The sequence below is a fragment of the Hyperolius riggenbachi genome, chromosome 1 (assembly GCF_040937935.1).
Source record: "Hyperolius riggenbachi isolate aHypRig1 chromosome 1, aHypRig1.pri, whole genome shotgun sequence".
Taxonomy (NCBI): Eukaryota; Metazoa; Chordata; class Amphibia; order Anura; family Hyperoliidae; genus Hyperolius; species Hyperolius riggenbachi.
Genome location: NC_090646.1, coordinates 320209493 through 320230190, shown reverse-complemented (window position 1 = coordinate 320230190; position 20698 = coordinate 320209493). Strand labels below are relative to the sequence as shown.

The 20698-nt window shown below is 46.3% G+C and overlaps 1 protein-coding gene across 6 annotated transcripts in view; it reads left to right on the top strand.

The window, feature by feature from the left end:
* The window catches only part of LOC137509573 (uncharacterized), a 348789-nt gene that overhangs the window by 73429 nt on the left and 254662 nt on the right, over positions 1–20698 (top strand). For 2 of the 6 annotated variants that reach the window (XR_011020497.1, XR_011020494.1), the window contains one exon: positions 15487–15626. The exons of 2 other annotated variants lie outside the window; for them this stretch is intronic. The gene's annotated coding sequence lies outside the window, so the exon portion shown is untranslated. Of the gene's footprint in view, positions 1–7493; positions 7566–14973; positions 15302–15486; positions 15627–20698 lie in introns of those variants that run through there. 2 more of the 6 variants (XR_011020496.1, XR_011020493.1) reach the window with 2 other exon arrangements.

The window sequence follows — 20698 nt, the reverse complement described above, 5'->3', positions numbered from 1 at the left end:
ATGGGTCTCAGCAGGCTCCTACTTCTGGCCGGAATCCAACCTTCATTCCCCGCGGTTACAATGGCAGACTTGCCCTCCATAACGGATTCCTGTTAAAGGATTTAAAGTTAAATACACAGCAGGGCCTCGAAAGTCCGCCTCCTGTATTGTTATTTTTGGTCACTACATCGGGGCGGGCGTGCATGCCTGCCTGCTGCCCTCCTTGGATGTGTAGTGGTAGCCGTTTCTCAGGCTCCACACCGGATGCCATCCCTCATTCCCCGGCCATTACCCGGGGTCACAAATGGCAGACTTGCCCGCCTCCATATGATTCTCGTGAAAGGAATGTGGTGTCATCTTTGCCCGCCATAACTGGTTCTCGTTAAAGGATTTAAAGTACATTCATTTCAAATACACAGCAGGGCCTCGAAAGTCCTCCTCCTGTATTGTTATTTTTGGTCACTACCTCGGGGCGGGCGGGCGTGCATGCCTGCCCGCGTCCCTCCTTGGATGTGTAGTGGTAGCCGTTGCTCAGGCTCCACACCGGATTCAAACCCCTCATTCCCCGGCCATTACCCGGGGTCACAATGGCAGACTTGCCCGCCTCCACAGGATTCTCATTGTAGCGGTACTGAACAAGTACACAGCAAGTACAAAATGTAATTTAAAAACAAAACGTAAGCTTTTTAACAATGCCATGGAAAGTTGAGAAGGAAGTCGCACATTACCTGACATCACTGAGTGAGGAAGAGCAATCTCGCCATGTTGCGCAGTAGTCCAGCATGGCCGTCACTACACAAACAGCTGTTTGCGGTGCGTTATACAGTGAGTTTGGTGTGTCAGTGTGAAGCAGTACTCTAATTACACTCCCTGATTGATGTATACACATGCAAGATGTTTGAAAGCACGTTAGGCCTGCAATTTAGCATTCTATGTGATTTCTGCCCTTAAAACGCTGCTTTGCGTCGCATCCAGATTTTTCCCCGGGACTTTTGGCATGTATCCCACTCCGCCATGCCCTCCTCCAGGTGTTAGACCCCTTGAAACATCTTTTCCATCACTTTTGTGGCCAGCATAATTTTTTTCTATTTTTCAAAGTTTGCCTCCCCATTGAAGTCTATTGCGGTTCGCGAACTTTTCCACGAACCGAACATTCCGCGGAAGTTCGCGAACCCGGTTCGCGAACCGAAAATCGGAGGTTCACGACATCTCTAGTCTCTTTATGCGACGAAACCGGTAAAGCAAGCGGGGCCTTAGTGCACAGCCGTGGAAACTTACGTGGTCACGAAGGGGAGGCAGATGATACAGCGCACTCCAGCCAACCCGGCGGCCAACGATTGGGGTGGAGCCCACTAACACTCTGAGCGATCTTAACACGGCTATGTTTGTAAGTGTGCAATCTTTTTATTATTAAAATGGTTTTACAATTTTACGTTATGGGAGCTCTGTTATGTCTTTTTTGAGGTGCAAAGAACCAGCCATACTTTTTGGATGATCAGGACGAGCATTCCTTATATGGCAAGGGGCGGCCAGATGACCCCATAAGCGCTGAAGACCCATCTGACTGAGGGTCATACATTAACGGTGAGTGGCCACTGCTTGGGGTGTGGTGGTGGTATCTCACTGAAGTGGATCACTGGTCTTTTTTGCTAGAAGAGGAGTGCCATATTGATTGTACCACCTACACTGTGTGTGGAAGCACTGTGTTTGCTGAGTTCCTAGGGTGCAGCTATTGTGTGATATTTTGTGGACTGTTTAAGGAGAGCAGCGCCACCTGTTATTACATTCACCCATATTGTATATCAGCGCAGTAATTGGTTATGTTACCAACTCACTTGAATTTTGAGTGTGGAGTCGCACTTGCTTGGCTTCCATCAATTTCAGATGGTCAGGTGTGCAGATCTAATAGTCCCGGACACCATGGGACTCAAACTGTGGCAAATGAAGAGAAAGATCCGCACCACCTTCAGAAAAGCTTAGTCTGTTTTATTGGAAAAAAACATACAAATTTAAAAAGAACTTTAAGGCAGGACAGTCCACTGTTTCGGGCTCCTGCCCATCTTCATGCTGCCTAGTTCTGAAGTAACATACAAAAACACCAACATATATACAGAGAAACAACCAATCACTGAGTATATACTAATTAGAGGACCTGATGGGAAACAGCCTATTTACATATCTAGTTGGAGGTGTGACTAGATATGTAAATAGGCTGTTTCCCATCAGGTCCTCTAATTAGTATATACTCAGTGATTGGTTGTTTCTCTGTATATATGTTGGTGTTTTTGTATGTTACTTCAGAACTAGGCAGCATGAAGATGGGCAGGAGCCCGAAACAGTGGACTGTCCTGCCTTAAAGTTCTTTTTAAATTTGTATGTTTTTTTCCAATAAAACAGACTAAGCTTTTCTGAAGGTGGTGCGGATCTTTCTCTTCATTTACCAACTCACTTGAAGGCATGCAGCACATGCAGAACAAGCTGGCAAGTATGCTTTACAATGCGTATAAGGGTGATGTCACAGCACAACGCAATAAAGGTACCACTACCAGTAATCCTTCTACCATATCCACGCAGGCAAGGACAGGAAGCTCTAGCGATCTCATGGTGATGTCAGACATGCGGACATTCTTTAGTCCAACTCCTTGCCTTAGCCCTTCCGGATCCACCCTCCACCAACGCCTGGACCGGCAGGTAGCCGACTACCTGGCCTTAAGTGTGGATGTAGACACTTTGATCAGCGATGAACCCTTGAACTACTGGGTCACCAGGCTTGACCTGTGGCCAGAGCTGTCCCAATTTGCCATCCAACTTCTGTCTTGCCCTGCCTCAAGCGTCCTGTCAGAAAGGACCTTTAGCGCAGCTGGAGGCATTATCACTGAGAAGAGAAGTCGCCTAAGCCACAAAAGTGTTTAGTACCTGAACTTTATCAAAATGAATGATGCATGGATCCCAGAGGGCTTCTGCCCGCCCAAAGACTAAGTCAGTCCCCACACACAGCATCTCTGCCTGCACGCCGTGTGACTGGCTGCCTGCCCCAAGACTAAGTCGCTCCCCAGTGCCACAGAGCATCTCTGCTTGCAGGCCACTTGCCTTCTCCGCCACCACCAACAGGGTCCAGGACTCCAGGTGGATTCCTGAATTACTAATTTTTCTAACTTTTACTAACTTTTCTGGTGCGTGTACATGCCTGCCTAATTTTTCTGGCTGCACTGCAGCTGCAACAACAAAACAAAAGGCATGTACATGTGCCCATTCCCCTTCGTGATCATTACCTTGCCGCAGTGAAGGGGCTTACGTATCACAATGAAGCAATGACCGCCGGCTATATGAGTGTCTCTGGGGGTGGCACATCAAAGACAATAAGGTCGTTGCTTCATTGTGGACAGACCAAATTTGATCAGCTGGACAGTCACTGTTGTTCTATCATTGAGCTACCACAGCCCGGCGACCATATGGGCTTGAAAACCGCCACGGCCTGCACTCTCGCCATGGTGCGCACCAGTCCAGCACGACCGTCACAACGCAAACAGCTGTTTGCGGTGTGTTACACAGTGAGTTTGGTGTGTTAGTGTGAAGCAGTACTCTAATTACACTCCCTGATTGATGTATACACATGCAAGATGTCTGAAGCACTTTAGACCTGCAATTTAGCATGCAATGTGATTTCTGCCCTTAAAACGCTGCTTTGCGTCAAATCCAGATTTTTCCCCGGGACTTTTGGCATGTATCCACTCCGCCATGCCCCCCTCCAGGTGTTAGACCCCTTGAAACATCTTTTCCATCACTTTTGTGGCCAGCATAATTTTTTCTAGTTTTCCAAGTTCGCCTCCCCATTGAAGTCTATTGCGGTTCCCGGAAGTTCGCGCTAACTGAACTTTTTGCGAAAGTTCACGAACCGAAAATCTGAGGTTCAGGCCATCTCTACTTGGCAGAAGGGAAAAATGCTGGTTCTCCGCTGATGTGACATGAAAGATGTGTGTCTCCTCAGCACAATCCATGAGACCTCGACTGTCACCACTAGAACAAGGTAAAGTGATTGACAAGCATCAAGTCATGATGGACTACAACAACACGATGGGTATGTGTGGACAGAGCCAACCAGGCGATGGCTTTCTACTCCGCAGCCTGCAAACAACAGAAGAAATATTACACAAAAAAAATTCAGCATCTCCTGGAACAAAGTCTGTGGAATGCGTAGAAACAGGCCAGTGACTCATGCAGACTTTATCTGGAAAGTTTATGAATGCATCCGCATGACGTATCAGACCTCAGCATATGCCAGAGTTGGGCGCCATGCATCCTACATCGTCAATCCTGAGCACCTCACTGGCCGTCACTTTGTGGACTACATTCCGCCAACTCCAAAAAAAATGCACTAACCAGGATGTGTGTTGTATGCTGCAGCAAGACTGTTAGCAAAGGCAAGAAAGTATGTAAAGAATCCCGATTCTACTGCTCTGATTGTAATGTCGCCATGTGTGCCATTCCCTGTTTTAACCAGTTCGGCCTATCTGGACGAGTTTCCTCGTCCAGATAGGCACTGCTGTTTTCCCTGCGTGGTGCGCGCAATCGGGCGCGCGCCCGTGCGCGCACCCGACGCCCGCCGCTAGCCCCCCGATCAGTGAATGGGAATATAATTCCCATCCACCGATCTAGCTTCCCCGCAGAAATACGGACGCTTTCTCTCCAGAGAGCGCGGTATTTCTGCCCCCAGGAAACTTTTCCCCAGCATTTTAGCTCCTGGATGCGAGATCGTTCGCATCCAGGACTTTTTTCACTGTGGCCATCTTGTGGCCAAATAGTAAACTGCACCCACATACATTTTTGATTAAAAAAAAATATAATTTTACATTTAAAATTAGCAGTTTGCCTCCCACACCAAAAATTACTCACATACACTTTTTTTATTTAAAAAAAAAATACAATTAAAAAAAAAAACAAAAACAACATAAATAGTTATCCAAGGGTCTGAACTTTTTAATTATGCATGTTAAGAGAATATGTTATTATAATATTTAAAATTATAAGCTTATAAATAGGGATGGACGCAAATTGAAAAAATGCACCTTTATTTCTAAATGAAATATCGGCACCATAATTTGTGATAGGGACATCGTTTAAACGGTAAAAGAATCGGGACATATGGGCGAATAAAATACATGCGTTTTAATTACGGTAGCGTATATTAATTTCAAACTATAATGGCCAAAAACTGAGAAATAATGAATTTTCTCCATTTTTTTCTTATTCTTCCTGTTAAAATGCATTTACAGTAAAGTGGCTCTTAGCAAAATGTACCCCCTAAAGAAAGCCTAATTGGTGGCGGAAAAAACAAGATATAGATCAATTCATTGTGATAAGTAGCAATAAAGTTATAGGCGAATGAATGGGAGGTGAACATTGCTCGGATGCATGAGATTTTCGGCACTGCGGCGCTGAACCGGTTAAGATATACCACACTTGGGAGGTGTATTAGGTATATACTGTACTGCATGTACATACTGCATTATAATCTGCTGCCTTACTTGTACAGTTTTGCTATTTTTTTCAGTTTATTGATAAATGTAATTATTTCAACAACTTTGTGTTCCAGTCTTTTATTTACATGCAGAATGTCTACCAGAGCTTTAGTCTGATATATTTTGGTGAGTTATTGTAACAATTGGTGTCAGCAAGAACAGATTTTCTGATTATTGGTGATCTGCAGTATCACCAATAATACAGATGCTATACCTGATTATGTAGTGATCTGCAGAATCACCAATAATGCGAGTATAGCGAGACACAGGACCACCAGGTGTAAAGATAGGTGTTTGGTGCAAAAGTAATACAGATAGAGATACCAACTCCCCCAGAGGAGCTAGTAGAGGGAGATATCTCTATAGAACACAGGGATCAGCACTCCAGCAAGCCGGAGATGCAGATGAACTAGTAATCAGTTCACCCGAGGAGCGGGAGGTGCACAGTAAGACAACGTGTACTGATCACCCGTGGAGCGAGTGATTCAGACTGCACTGCAGCAGGTGATCACCTGAGGGGCAGGAGATCAAAACTGTACTGCAGCTCCTAATCACCTGAGGAGCAGGTGATGAGGACGGTACCGTGGTTACTAGTCACCTGTGGAGCAAGTGATTAAGACTGTACTGTAGCTACTGGTCACCTGAGGAGCAGGTGATTAAGACTGTACTACAGCTACTGGTCACCTGAGGAGCAGGTGATTAAGCTGTACAGAGAATCCCTCACCAGGGACTAGGCTCACTGGTGAGGGCAGGAGAGTCAGACAAGCAGATTCGGCAACAAACAGACAGATACGGTACACAGACAGAAGGCTAAATCAGAGTAGTGTTCAGGCTGAGTCGGCAACCGGATAAGATAGGCAGAAGCACAGAATCAGTAGGCAGAAGAGTAGTCAAGACTAGCAGAAGGTCAGAACAAATAATACAATTCAATTAGTACTTTAGCTATCAACAGAATCTGACTAAGGCCTGGTGCACACCAGAGGAGTTTTTCTGAGCGTTTTGTGTTTTTAAATCTGCTGCTATGTTATCCTATGTGTCTGTGCACACTGGAGCAATGAGGTTTTGTAAAAAAAAAAACCATAGCATTACATTGGGAAGAGCTTTTAGAGGTTTCAAAAGCTCTTCCCAATGTAATGCTATGGAGTTTTTTACAAAACCTCATTGCTCCAGTGTGCACAGACACATAGGATAACATTAGCAGCAGATTTAAAAACTCAAAACGCTCAGAAAAACTCCTTTGGTGTGCACCAGGCCTTAGGCCTGGTGCACACCAGAGGAGTTTTTCTGAGCGTTTTGAGTTTTTAAATCTGCTGCTAATGTTATCCTATGTGTCTGTGCACACTGGAGCAATGAGGTTTTGTAAAAAACCCCATAGCATTACATTGGGAAGAGCTTTTGAAACCTCTAAAAGCTCTTCCCAATGTAATGCTATGGGGTTTTTTACAAAACCTCATTGCTCCAGTGTGCACAGACACATAGGATAACATTAGCAGCAGATTTAAAAACTCAAAACGCTCAGAAAAACTCCTCTGGTGTGCACCAGGCCTTAGTGTGGATCCCCAGCTCCTGCTGGTTCTAGCACACTTTGGGATCTGACTAAGGTCTGAGTGCTAACACGTAGCATTTGCAACAGCAGACGAGGAGCTACTGACAGGCAGGTCCTATATATACTGAGAGCGCCCCACAGCGCCGCCCCAGTCACTCAGCCAATCAGGAGCACTGCTGGAGTCAGCAGACCGGCAGATCAGCTGACTACCCTTCTATTCATATAAAGGTCCTGTCGCCTGGCGTAGCCCTCAGTCTATGTGCAACTGAAGGACCAGGCAAAACTCCACCATGTAATTGTGCGGCGGAGGCTGCCGGCTGAGACGCGGAGACAGCTACCATGCCGCTCACTGCTGCGGCGGCATCTCCGCTATCTATTACAGTACCCCCCACTGAGGAGTGGACCCCAGATGGCTTTTCAGGGTGTAACTCATGAAACTCTCTCTTTAGATCCTCGGCATGCATGCGGCATTCCGGAGCCCAAGTTCTCTCCTCCAGGCCATACCCCTTTCAATGGACCAGGTACTGTACAGAATTCTGCACTAATCGAGAATCTAAAATCTTCTCAAACTCATACTCAGGTTGGTCGTCAATCATCACAGGGGGGGGGGGGAGAAATCCACATGCACAGCAGGCTTTAACAGAGAAACATGAAATGATCTCACACCTCTCATGCTGGCTGGGAGATCAATTACATATGTCACGTCATTAATCTTTCTGGACACAGGGTATGGGCCTACAAAACTGGGTCCTAACTTAGGTGATGGTTGCTTTAATGCCAGATGCAGAGTAGACACCCACACCATGTCTCCTGGGGAAAACTTCCACTCAACAGACCGCCTTTTATCTGCCTGTTTTTTCTGCGTCTGGAAGGCTTTTCCCAGATTCCTTTTTACAAGCACCCAAATTTCTTTCAATGCCCTTTGGCAATCCTCTAGAGCCGGAAAAGGGGAAGATGCCACTGGTATAGGAGAGAATTTGGGAGATCTCCCCGAAACCACCTGGAAAGGAGAAAAACCTGAAGAGGAACTCTTCAGATTATTATGCGCAAATTCTGCAAATGGCAGGAACTTTACCCAATCTGACTGCGCATCTGCCACATAACACCTGAGAAATTGCTCCAAGGACTGGTTAACTCTTTCGGTCTGTCCATTGGTCTGTGGGTGGTAGCCTAATGAAAATGATAGGTCCATACCAAGCTGGTGGCAAAAGGCTCTCCAGAATTTAGACACAAACTGGACTCCCCTATCTGACACCACATTCTCTGGAATGCCATGCAGCAGGGTTGCTCGAATGTACCAAAATTCGATTCGGGTACATTCGAATTCAGGCCCGCGGAAGATTCGGATTCGGATGCGATCGCCGAATTCGGTTCGGGTTGCATAAAAAAATTCGGGAAAAATTCGTGTTCGCGAATTCGGATGGGTTTTTTATTTTTTTAAAGGGAAATAATATGTAAATAGGTCTAATATAAAAAAAAAAGAAAATGTGATGGAAAACTTTTTTTTCAGCATTTCTTGTTTATTCATCGTCACCGTCTTCTTTTTTTTCTCTTCATCTTTTTCTTCACCATCTTCTTTTTCTGTTTTACCCTCTTTTTGTTTATCGTCATCAATCATTCATTACTATCATCTTCATCATCTTCTTCTTCACTGGCATCTGGTTCTTTAAGTTCTTCTTCTTCTTCACCTGGTTCATCTTCAATTGTTTTTTCATCTTCTTCTTCACCTGGTTCTTCTTCTTTTTATTCTCCTTCTTCATCATCATCATCTGGTTCTTCTTCACCTTGTTCTTCTCTTCTTCTTCTTCACCTGGTTCTTCTCTTCTTCTTCTTAACCTGGTTCTTCTCTTCTTCATTTTCACCTGGTTCTTCTCTTCTTCATCTTCACCTGGTTCTTCTCTTCTTCTTCTTCTTCTTCACCTGGTTCTTTTCTTCTTCTTCTTCTTCACTTGGTTCTTCTCTTCTTCTTCTTCACCTGGTTCTTCGCTTCTTCTTCTTCACCTGGTTCTTCTCTTCTTCTTCTTCACCTGGTTCTTCTCTTCTTCTTCTTTACCTGGTTCTTCTTCATCTTCTTATTCTTCGTCAAGATCATCTGGTTCTTCTTCACCTGGTTCTTTTCCTCTTCACCTGGTTCTTTTCTTCAGCACCTGACCTGGTTCTTCTTCTTCACCTGGTTCTTCTTCTTCTTCACATGGTTATTCTTCTTCTTCTTCACCGTCCACCACCAACAGTCTTTGTTTTTTCCCTTACAGAACTGTACTGTTGTAAAATGTTATCTTCAACACCAGCATAGCTATTGTAGTGGCGTAATAGCTAGTGGCGCATGGCAGCAGCGCATAATTCTGTGGACCCTGGCGGTGGGAACACAGACAGGCAGGAGGATAACTATAGCAGCAGCAGCAGCATGAGGAGGAGGAGAAGTGACGTATGGCAGCAGGCAATGTCACAGGCCAATGGTACCTAGCGTTGGTACCATGGCTGAAAATAAACAGCAAAGAACAGGAGGAGTTTCCGGACAGCAGTCGTGCAGCCCACATTGTGCCCAATGCACAACTGGGACAGCTCAGTTTTCAACCCAGACACCTCAGAATTATTTTTTTTATACAACAGCATAGCTATTGTAGTGGCGTAATAGCTAGTGGCGCATGGCAGCAGCGCATACTTCTGTGGACCCTGGCGGTGGGAACACAGACAGGCAGGAGGATAACTATAGCAGCAGCAGGAGGAGGAGGAGGAGGAGTAGTGACGTATGGCAGCAGGCAATGTCACAGGCCAATGGTACCTAGCGTTGGTACCATGGCTGAAAATAAACAGCAAAGAGCAGGAGGAGGTTCCGGACAGCAGTCGTGCAGTCCACATTGTGCCCGATACACAACTGGGACAGCACAGATTTTTTAACCCAGACACCTCAGAATTTTTTTTTTTTTACAACAGTATAGCTATTGTAGTGGCGTAATAGCTAGTGGCGCATGGCAGCAGCGCATAATTCTGTGGACCCTGGCAGTGGGAACACAGACAGGCAGGAGGATAACTATAGCAGCAGCAGCAGGAGGAGGAGGAGTAGTGATGTATGGCAGCAGGCAATGTCACAGGCCAATGGTACCTAGCATTGGTACCATGGCTGAAAATAAACACCAAAGAGCACAACTGGGACAGCACAGTTTTCAACCCAGACACCTCAGAATTTTCTGTGGACCCTGGCGGTGGGAACACAGACAGGCAGGAGGATAACTATAGCAGCAGCAGGAGGAGGAGGAGGAGGAGGAGGAGTAGTGACGTATGGCAGCAAGCAATGTCACAGGCCAATGGTACCTAGCGTTGGTTCCATGGCTGAAAATAAACAGCAAAGAGCAGGAGGAGGTTCCGGACAGCAGTCGTGCAGCCCACATTGTGCCCAATGCACAACTGGGACCACACAGTTTTCAATCCAGACACCTCAGAAATTTTTTTTATACAACAGTATAGCTATTGTAGTGGCGTAATAGCTAGTGGCGCATGGCAGCAGCGCATAATTCTGTGGATCCTGGCGGTGGGAACACAGACAGGCAGGAGGATAATTATAGCAGCAGCAGCAGGAGGAGGAGGAGGAGGAGGAGGAGTGACGTATGGCAGCAAGCAATGTCACAGGCCAATGGTACCTAGCGTTGGTTCCATGGCTGAAAATAAACAGCAAAGAGCAGGAGGAGGTTCCGGACAGCAGTCGTGCAGCCCAAATTGTGCCCAATGCACAACTGGGACAGCACAGTTTTCAACCCAGACACCTCAGAATTTTTTTTTTATACAACAGTGTAGCTATTGTAGTGGCATAATAGCTAGTGGTGGCGCATGGCAGCAGCGCATAATTCTGTGGACCCTGGCGGTGGGAATACAGACAGGCAGGAGGATAACTATAGCAGCAGCAGGAGGAGGAGTAGTGACGTATGGCAGCAGGCAATGTCACAGGCCAATGGTACCTAGCGTTGGTACCATGGCTGAAAATAAACACCAAAGAGCAGGAGGAGGTTGCGGACAGCAGTCGTGCAGCCCACATTGTGCCCAATGTACAAATGGGACAGCACAGTTTTCAACCCAGCCATCTCAGTATTTTTTTTTCCTTATACAACAGTATAGCTATTGTAGTGGCGTAATAGCTAGTGGTGGCACATGGCAGCAGCGCATAATTCTGTGGACCCTGGCGGTGGGAACACAGACAGGCAGGAGGATAACTATAGCAGCAGCAGGAGGAGGAGTGGCGAATGGCAGCAAGCAATGTATTCTGTGGACCCTGGCGGTGGGATCACAGACTGCAGGATAACTACAGCAGCAGGAAGAGGAGTGACGTGTGGCAGCAGCAGGCATGCATTGTGTGGTGAACAGCAGGAGGATGAAAATCAGCGCTTCGTAATATGTTGGCGCTGTATAAATACAATAAATAAATAAATACACAAATAAATAAATTCATAAATAAATCAGTAAATTCATAAATATATAAATACATGAGCAACAGCAGCAGGAAGAGGAGTGACGTGTGGCAGCAGCAGGCATGTCACGGCCATGGTAGCTAGCGTTATTACCACAGCAAGTGAAGAAACACCAGGCCAAATTATCAGGACCCCGGGAATGAAGGTTTATGTTGTCAAAGAATGATTCCCAGGCACCTCATGTCCTCCTCTCGTCGACAGTAGGTGCCAGCAACGTGCCTTCAATCCAGGCCTGGTTGATCTTCAAAAATGTCAGTCTGTCCACTCCCTCTGTGGACAGACGAGAGCGCTTCTCGGTGACCACGCCACCGGCCGCATTGAAGCACCTCTCAGACAGCACGCTGGAAGGGGGGCAAGACAGGACTTCCAGGGCGTACTGCGCCAGCTCACTCCAGATGTGCAACGGCTCCACCCAGTACTCCATGGGGTCCACGCTGCCGGTGTCAAGCCCACTGAAGGACCCCATGTACTCAGTCACCATCTGGGTCATGCATTGGCTGTGGCTTTCAGAGGAGGTGGCTGCTGCATGCACCTCCTCTCTCGGCTGCTCTACCGTCATGTAGAGCGCCTGCGTCAATGACAGCAGGTCTCCTGGGCACCTGACGCTGCTGCTGCTGGCCGCAGGCACCGGCTGCTGTGCTGGCTGGACAGGGACAGAGGGGGTGGAAGCCTGGGGGAAGGCTTCCTCCAGTCGCCAAACAAGGAGCTGCTGCAACTCGCTTGTGCGCTGCTCACGTCCTGTAGCAGGCAGGAACTGAGCCCACCTCCCCTCCGCGTGGATCCAGGATCATGCTGATGCAGGCATCCTCCCTTGCTTGCATCTGCTTCACCCTGGGGTCTGTGCACAGGCAACGCAGCATGTGCGCTGCCATGGGGAACAGGGTGGTCCATGACACAGAGACATCAGGGTCAGCGTCAGTGGCGTTCCTACTGTAGGGCACAGGGGGGCGTGGTGCACCGGGTGACAGCTAGGGGGGTGTCGCCACGAGCCCCCACAGCAGCAGAGCAGAAGGGGGAAGCAGCACTAGAAGGAGGGGCAGTGGGGGCAGCGGTGGGGTGGGGGGAAATATCCCCCCCCCTCCCTCACCTGGGACCCCTCCTTCTGCCTCTCTCCCCCTCCATAGATCAGCGGTGGCAAGTGCGGGCTCGGCGGCGGGGAGACATGCGCAGAATTACTCACCTCATTTCCGCGATCCAAGCGCTGGCAGCATCATGTCGTCACAGATCTCTGCCTTTAAAGCCGCCCACTGTGCTTCCTGATTAGCGGAAGCACAGTGGGCGGCATTGAAGGCGGAGATCTGTGGCGACATGACGCTGCCAGCGCTTGGAACGCGGAAGTGGTGAGTAATTTTGCGCATGTCTCCCCGCCGCCGAGCCCGCACTTGCCACCGCTAATCTATGGAGGGGGAGAGAGGCAGAAGGAGGGGTCCCAGGTGAGGGAGGGGGGGGGAGATTTCCCCCCTCCCCACAGCTGCCCCCACTGCCCCTCCTTCTAGCGCTGCTTCCCCCCTCCTGGGGCATCTATACTGGGTGCAACTGTACTAGCTATACTGGGGGCAACTAAGCTAGCTATACTGGGGGCAACTAAACTAGCTATACTGGGGGCAAAGCTATACTGGGGGCAACTATACTAGCTATACTGGGGGCAACTATACCAGCTATACTGGGGGTAGCTATACTGGGGGCAGCTATACTAGCTATACTGGGGGCAGCTATACTGGGGGCAGCTATACTAGCTATACTGGGGGCAACTAAACTATCTATACTGGGGGGCAACTAAACTAGCTATACTGGGGGCAACTAAACTAGCTATACTGGGGGGCAACTATACCAGCTATACTGGGGGCAACTATACCAGCTATACTGGGGGCAACTATACTAGCTATACTGGGGGCAACTATACTAGCTATACTGAGGGCAGCTAAACTAGCTATACTGGGGGCAACTAAACTAGCTATACTGGGGGGCAGCTCAACCAGCTATACTGGGGGCAACAAAACTAGCTATACTGGGGGCAACTAAACTAGCTATACTGGGGGCAAAGCTATACTGGGGGCAACTATACTAGCTATACTGGGGGCAACTATACCAGCTATACTGGGGGTAGCTATACTGGGGGCAGCTATACTAGCTATACTGGGGGCAGCTATACTGGGGGCAGCTATACAGGCTATACTGGGGGCAACTAAACTAGCTATACTAGGGGCAACTAAACTAGCTATACTGGGGGCAACTAAACTAGCTATACTGGGGGGCAACTATACCAGCTATACTGGGGGCAACTATACCAGCTATACTGGGGGCAACTATACTAGCTATACTGGGGGCAACTATACTAGCTATACTGGGGGCAGCTAAACTAGCTATACTGGGGGCAACTAAACTAGCTATACTGGGGGGCAGCTATACCAGCTATACTGGGGGCAACTAAACTAGCTATACTGGGGGCAACTATACCAACTATACTGGGGGCAACTATACCAGCTATACTGGGGGCAACTATACCAGCTATACTGGGGGCAACTATACCAGCTATACTGGGGGCAACTAAACTAGCTATACTGGGGGCAACTATACCAGCTATACTGGGGGCAACTAAACTAGCTATACTGGGGGCAACTATGCCAGCTATACTGGGGGCAACTATACCAGCTATACTGGGGGCAACTATACCAGCTATACTGGGGGCAACTAAACTAGCTATACTGGGGGCAACTAAACTAGCTATACTGGGGGCAAAGCTATACTGGGGGCAACTATACTAGCTATACTGGGGGCAACTATACCAGCTATACTGGGGGTAGCTATACTGGGGGCAGCTATACTAGCTATACTGGGGGCAGCTATACTGGCTATACTGGGGGCAGCTATACTAGCTATACTGGGGGCAACTAAACTAGCTATACTGGGGGCAACTAAACTAGCTATACTGGGGGCAACTAAACTAGCTATACTGGGTGCAAATATACCAGCTATACTGGGGGCAACTATACCAGCTATACTGGAGGCAACTATACTAGCTATACTGGGGGCAGCTAAACTAGCTATACTGGGGGCAACTAAACTAGTTATACTGGGGGCAACTAAACTAGCTATACTGGGGGCAACTAAACTAGCTATACTGGGTGCAACTATACCAGCTATACTGGGTGCAACTATACCAGCTATACTGGGGGCAACTATACTAGCTATACTGGGGGCAGCTAAACTAGCTATACTGGGGGCAACTAAACTAGCTATACTGGGGGCAGCTAAACTAGCTATACTGGGGGCAACTAAACTAGCTATACTGGGGGGCAGCTATACCAGCTATACTGGGGGCAACTATACCAGCTATACTGGGGGCAACTATACCAGCTATACTGGGGGCAACTATACCAGCTATACTGGGGGCAACTAAACTAGCTATACTGGGGGCAACTAAACTAGCTATACTGGGGGCAGCTATGTAGCTGACGCTGACATTCAGTACGTGTACTACTATGACAATGCAGTGTATTATTTTATTTAGAGCAGTGTTCAGCAGTATTGTACAGTTTCCAGTATGTTAAAAGAGTTGTATTATGTTTGCTAAAGTTATCCATACTTCTTATTGTGGATGGGCCCTTTAATGCTAAGTTGATTCCCCAAGTCTCATGTGAACCACAGAGCCAAGCCTCACTCTGATATCTCTGCATATCCCTTGAGCTTATAGAGCCAAGCCTCATTCTGGTGTCAGCATAGAGGAGAGAGCACATGCTAATGGAGACTGGACAGAGATAACCCACATTCTACAGCTGGTCAGAGAGGCAAACACGGTACAGAACACATTGTATTCCTGTTTTGATGCAAATATCTGTGTAAAGAAGTATGAACAATGTGAAATGTTTAGATATATTCATAATGCATATGATGTCTGCACATATATGATAGAATGCCATGCTAAAAGTGTAAGCAAGCAATCTAATGGCTGAAACTAAAAGGCTTTATTGTTTATATGCAGTTTTCACGGTGTGACAAGATTGAAGATGTACCACAGTATATGAAGTTAAATCTGATATGTCAAGGTGTTTGGTGCTTTAAAGTTCCACTATATTTCATGGTGACCCATGATAAAGAATAAATGAACAACTTGTAACATCAGTATGAAGCGTGGACTCGTTTTGTGACCAGCGGTAGTTACAGTGAAAACGTGTGCTAAATCCATCCTGATGAGAGATCATTATGCAGCGTGCAGCCCTGCTTTACAGAAAGTGTGCTACAGAGTCAGCGTGCAGCCCTGCTTTACTGAAGGTGTGCTACAGAGTCAGCGTGCAGCCTTGCTTTACTGAAGGTGTGCTACAGAGTCAGCGTGCAGCCCTGCTTTACTGAAGGTGTGCTACAGAGTCAGCGTGCAGCCCTGCTTTACTGAAGGTGTGCTACAGAGTCAGCGTGCAGCCTTGCTTTACTGAAGGTGTGCTACAGAGTCAGCGTGCAGCCCTGCTTTACTGAAGGTGTGCTACAGAGTCAGCGTGCAGCCTTGCTTTACTGAAGGTGTGCTACAGAGTCAGCGTGCAGCCCTGCTTTACTGAAGGTGTGCTACAGAGTCAGCGCGCAGCCCTGCTTTACTGAAAGTGTGCTACAGATTCAGCGTGCAGCCCTGCTTTATTGACAATGTGCTACAGATTCAGTGTGCAGCCTGCTTTATTGAAAGTGTGCTTCATCCAGAGATAGACAGATTCAGCATGCAGTACTGCAATCTTTCCTACAAAGCTTTCAATTCAGTGTCCTGCTACAAAGGCCTTTGATTCTGCATGCAGCGCTGCTTTGCTTTCTGCAAACAGACTTCAGGTACAACAGTCTGTTGTGCAACTTCGAGAGTGTAAAAATAAGAGTTTTATCGTATTTGTGTGGTCTCAGACAAAAGATGGATCTTACCACAATAAGTAAAGAAATAATTTAAGTAATAGAGACTTAAGAGTTTAAAGTTATAAGATATTGTTTCTGCATTTATGCAACATGTTCTATTTCTAGTTTGTCACTAGATATCTGATGCCTAGAAGTGAAATGTCAGTTCATAGTGATCCAATGTTACAGTGTGGGGAGGTGACTAGACAGATTGAGTCTCTGCAGCAAAAGGTAGTAGAGCTAAAAGAAATCTTAAAGACAGAAACCAATCAGCAAGAAATAGAAAGAATAGAGTGTGCTATAAAAAGTCAGTATTCTAGAATTGAGAAACTAGAGTCATTGCTGAAGAAGTCTCAGGCAGTCATGACAGGGGTAGATCAGTTAAGAAAGTCTAGTCGTGAGAAACGATTTACACCAAAGATGCAGGAACTAAAACAACAAGAATCTGCTCAAAAAGAAAAGAAGTTCAGCTCCATGTATGAAAAATGGAAAATCCTAATCAGAGAGGTTCGCACAAAGCTAAATTATGAGTGTTCAGAAGATTGAAGAAAGATGAGTCCGGCACCATCCAATGTATTGCTCTTTTAGTTTATTAGGACATGACTGACATGTAACGACGTTTCGGAGGACTAACCTCCTTTCTCAAGCTCAGTCAGCATCTACACATATATTGAACACATACCTGCTTATATAGTACATTCAAACTGACATGACCAATCAGCTTTGCTGTCGCTCAATAGCGACCAATCCCCTGCTATCCTAAAGTCGGACCTAATGGGGAACTTCTTCTTACTATGCAAAAAGCTGCTGCTCCAATTGAAAAGCAGCACAACGTGGCTATCCGCATTACGCTAGGAGACCGACCTCCCCTCACCACCCGCCGTGGCGCCGACCAATGGGGAACAGTCTGTGGTGGTAAATATGTCAGGCCACGCCCCGCAATAGAGCGGACCTGACAGGCGACTGTATCCCGTAAGGCGGAGGATTCCGCCTATGGTCTGCGTCATCTGACGGAGAAGGAGGAGAGAGCCACGTCGTGGCGCGCTCCACCCACCGTCGCTAGGTGACGAGAAGGACGCCCCCCCCCCCCCCAGCGCATACGGTGCCACTCACAAGTACAGAGAACATGTAGCGGAGATAAGCAAAGTAGCTTATCATGCCTATATCCAGTGGCGATCCTTGTGTAACAAACAATATGAATAAAAAGGAAAATAAATAATAACCACCAAAATTAGCAACAAAAGAAAAAGAAATAGAAAATGAAAAATGAAAACTCTGCAAATTATAATCAGTGTATCACACGCGGCAAATATGGCATACTATTCAGATCAATGGCAACATATCATATTCTCTGTTCATGCCCCTCGGCTCTAATGTATCCAACCTACGTATCCACACCGCCTCTCTATACAAGAATCTTTTTACCCTATCTCCTCCACGTCTAAGGGGCAATACTTGTTCCAAAATCTGGAAGCGCAACTGGCTCACATTATGATTGGCCTTAGCAAAATGTGAGGGAACAGCTAATTCAATGGCATTGTTTCTAATTGTACTCTTATGTGCTGACAATCTAACCTTCATTGGTTGTGTGGTCTGCCCTATATAGAGCAGACCACACGGACATTTAAGTGCATATACAATGTATCGCGAGTTGCAGTCAAACTGGCCCCTAATTCTAAACTTTGTACCTAAATGGGGATGGAAAATACTGTCCCCCTTAATAACACTATGACAATGTACACAGTTGAGGCATGGGTATGTACCATTGGGGCGAGCCGACTGAACACCCCCAACTTTCTGGGTGCCCATGTCGGCCCGCACCAATTTATCCCGCAACGTAGGTGCGCGTTTATAGGACATGAGAGGCAAATTTTGAAACTCCTCAATATGAGGAAAAGCTGTCTTTAACATATGCCAATTGCCGCGTATGATACTCGCTATAGATCCACTGTAGACATTAAATTGACTCACAAATGGTATCCTATTGTGGCTCATGGGTCTATGGTGTACCCGATCATTCTTAGATACTTTAATATTACTCCTAGCTTTATCAAGCAATCGTTGTGGATACTGTCTTTGATTAAATTTTTTCTGCATTTCATCCAAGCGAAATTCCCGAAGTTGCTCATCTTCCACTATTCTGGTTACTCTTTGGAATTGGCTAGCCGGAATAGAGCGTTTAGTGGCCATAGGGTGAAAGCTATCAAAGCACAATGTCGAATTGGTGTCCGTAGGCTTAATGTATAGGTCTGTGACCAGCCTACCCCCAGACAGCCTGACCATTGTGTCGAGAAAGCTCACCGCCCGATGGTCACTATGAATTGTTAACCGTATTGCAGGACATTGGACATGCAGACTGTCCACAAAACTTTGTAGACTCGAATGTGACCCCCTCCATACGCAAAAGACATCGTCAATTAAACGAAGTCAACAAAGGGCATTTCCAGTAAACAACTCACTAGTATAGACAAATGTCTCCTCATACGTATTCATAAAGATGTTTGCATAGGAGGGGGCCACATTCGAGCCCATGGCTGTGCCCCACAGCTGTAGATAGAACTGGTCCTCCACAAGGAAATAATTACAAGTTAGTAACAACCGTAAAACAAATCACATAGAAATCTCACTTGGTTCCGATCAAAGTCAGATGCACACATAAGCATAGTTTCTACAGCCTCTACACCCCCATCATGAGGGATGGAGGTGTAGAGGCTTTCTACATCCAATGTAACTAATAGTGCTCCCTCAGGTACATCAGGAAGTTTCTTAATTGTTTCAATGAACATTGTTGTATCCCTTAGATATGACTTTCCTGACACCACATATGGTCAAAGAACTACATCCAGATATCGGGCAATAGGTGAAAATATAGAGTCTATCCCGGCCACTATGGGACGACCCGGTGGCCGGGATAGACTCTTATGGATTTTAGGGCAGATATAAAATACTGGCGTAATGGGATGTTGTTGTATCAAATATTCCATTAACTTATCGTCAATAATCCCATTATCTACTGCACTTTTAAGTAACATCAAAATCTTTTCTTGGAAAATCTTTATCGGATTCTGCTCTAGCTTAGCATAAGTTGTTGTATCTGATAATAGGCGATATATTTCCTCCTTATAATCAGTTGAATTCATCACCACTACTGCCCCTCCTTTGTCCGCCTGTTTTATCGTAATACTATCATTATCACTCAGTTCCTGGATAGCTCCTCTTTCCTCCGCCGTAAGGTTGTGTTTAATGTGAACAGTTCTATCCAAGGTCACGGTTCTCAACATTCTATCTATCTGATCATTTGTCTGTTTCACAAACTGATCTATCATCTGACAAGAGGGAGGATTGAATCTACTTCTATTCCTTAAAGGGGTGTCACGTAGAGTTAGTTGATCCATCTCTAATTGTTGACTCTGACCGAACATATGCATTTGAGGAGTGCTAAAATAATACTTCAATCGGATCGATCTGTAGAACCTTTGTAAATCAATATCAAGTTCCACCTGTTGAGGCCATGCCGTAGGGGCAAATGACAGTCCCTTTTCCAACAACGATTGCTGGGCTGGAGAAAGTTCAACTGACGAAATATTAACCACAATGGTCTCCGCTACATGTTCCCGTACTTGGATTTCTGCTGTTGTCGCGGCCGTTGTCTCAACCGATCTTTTATATTTGTGCTTCCTGCCCCCTCTGCGTGCTCGTCTGTACTTGGAGGGTGATCTGAAGATGATTGGGAATTTGATGGCAAAAAATCTGACGAATCTTCAATAGGTACATTACCACGTTCTTCAGATGGTTTGGGACGCAATGGCCTTTTACGTTTGGTTATAGGTTTTTGCCACGGGTATACATATCCCGTAGTGTAATCCATGGCGTCCCGTTGAAATTTTTCTCGTTTGATGACTTGAAGTTGTTTCTTATGAGTTTCAATTTTGTTATCAAGTTCCGTGATGTATTTCCCACATTCGTCAGCATCCATGTTGTCCATAAGTTTACGTTTTAGATCTATAATCTGGACATCCAATTTCGGTATTTCCTCCATAATACGGTCGATTGTTAACGTCATCGAATCAAAGGAGGCTTTATTCCAGATTTTGGTCCAGGTTTGACAAAACTTAGTGTCATTAGGGAACATAAGTGGACTCACATTGGATCTTATTCCACGGGGAATCCTTCCCACCTTCAGATACTCGGCTAGTGTAGTTGCATGAAGTTCTAGCGATATGCGTATTTTTGAGAGCTAGTGTAGTTGCATGAAGTTCTAGCGATATGCGTATTTTTGAGAGCTTTTCCAGTTGTCTTGCTACCGCTTTTTCATCAACTGTACTCAG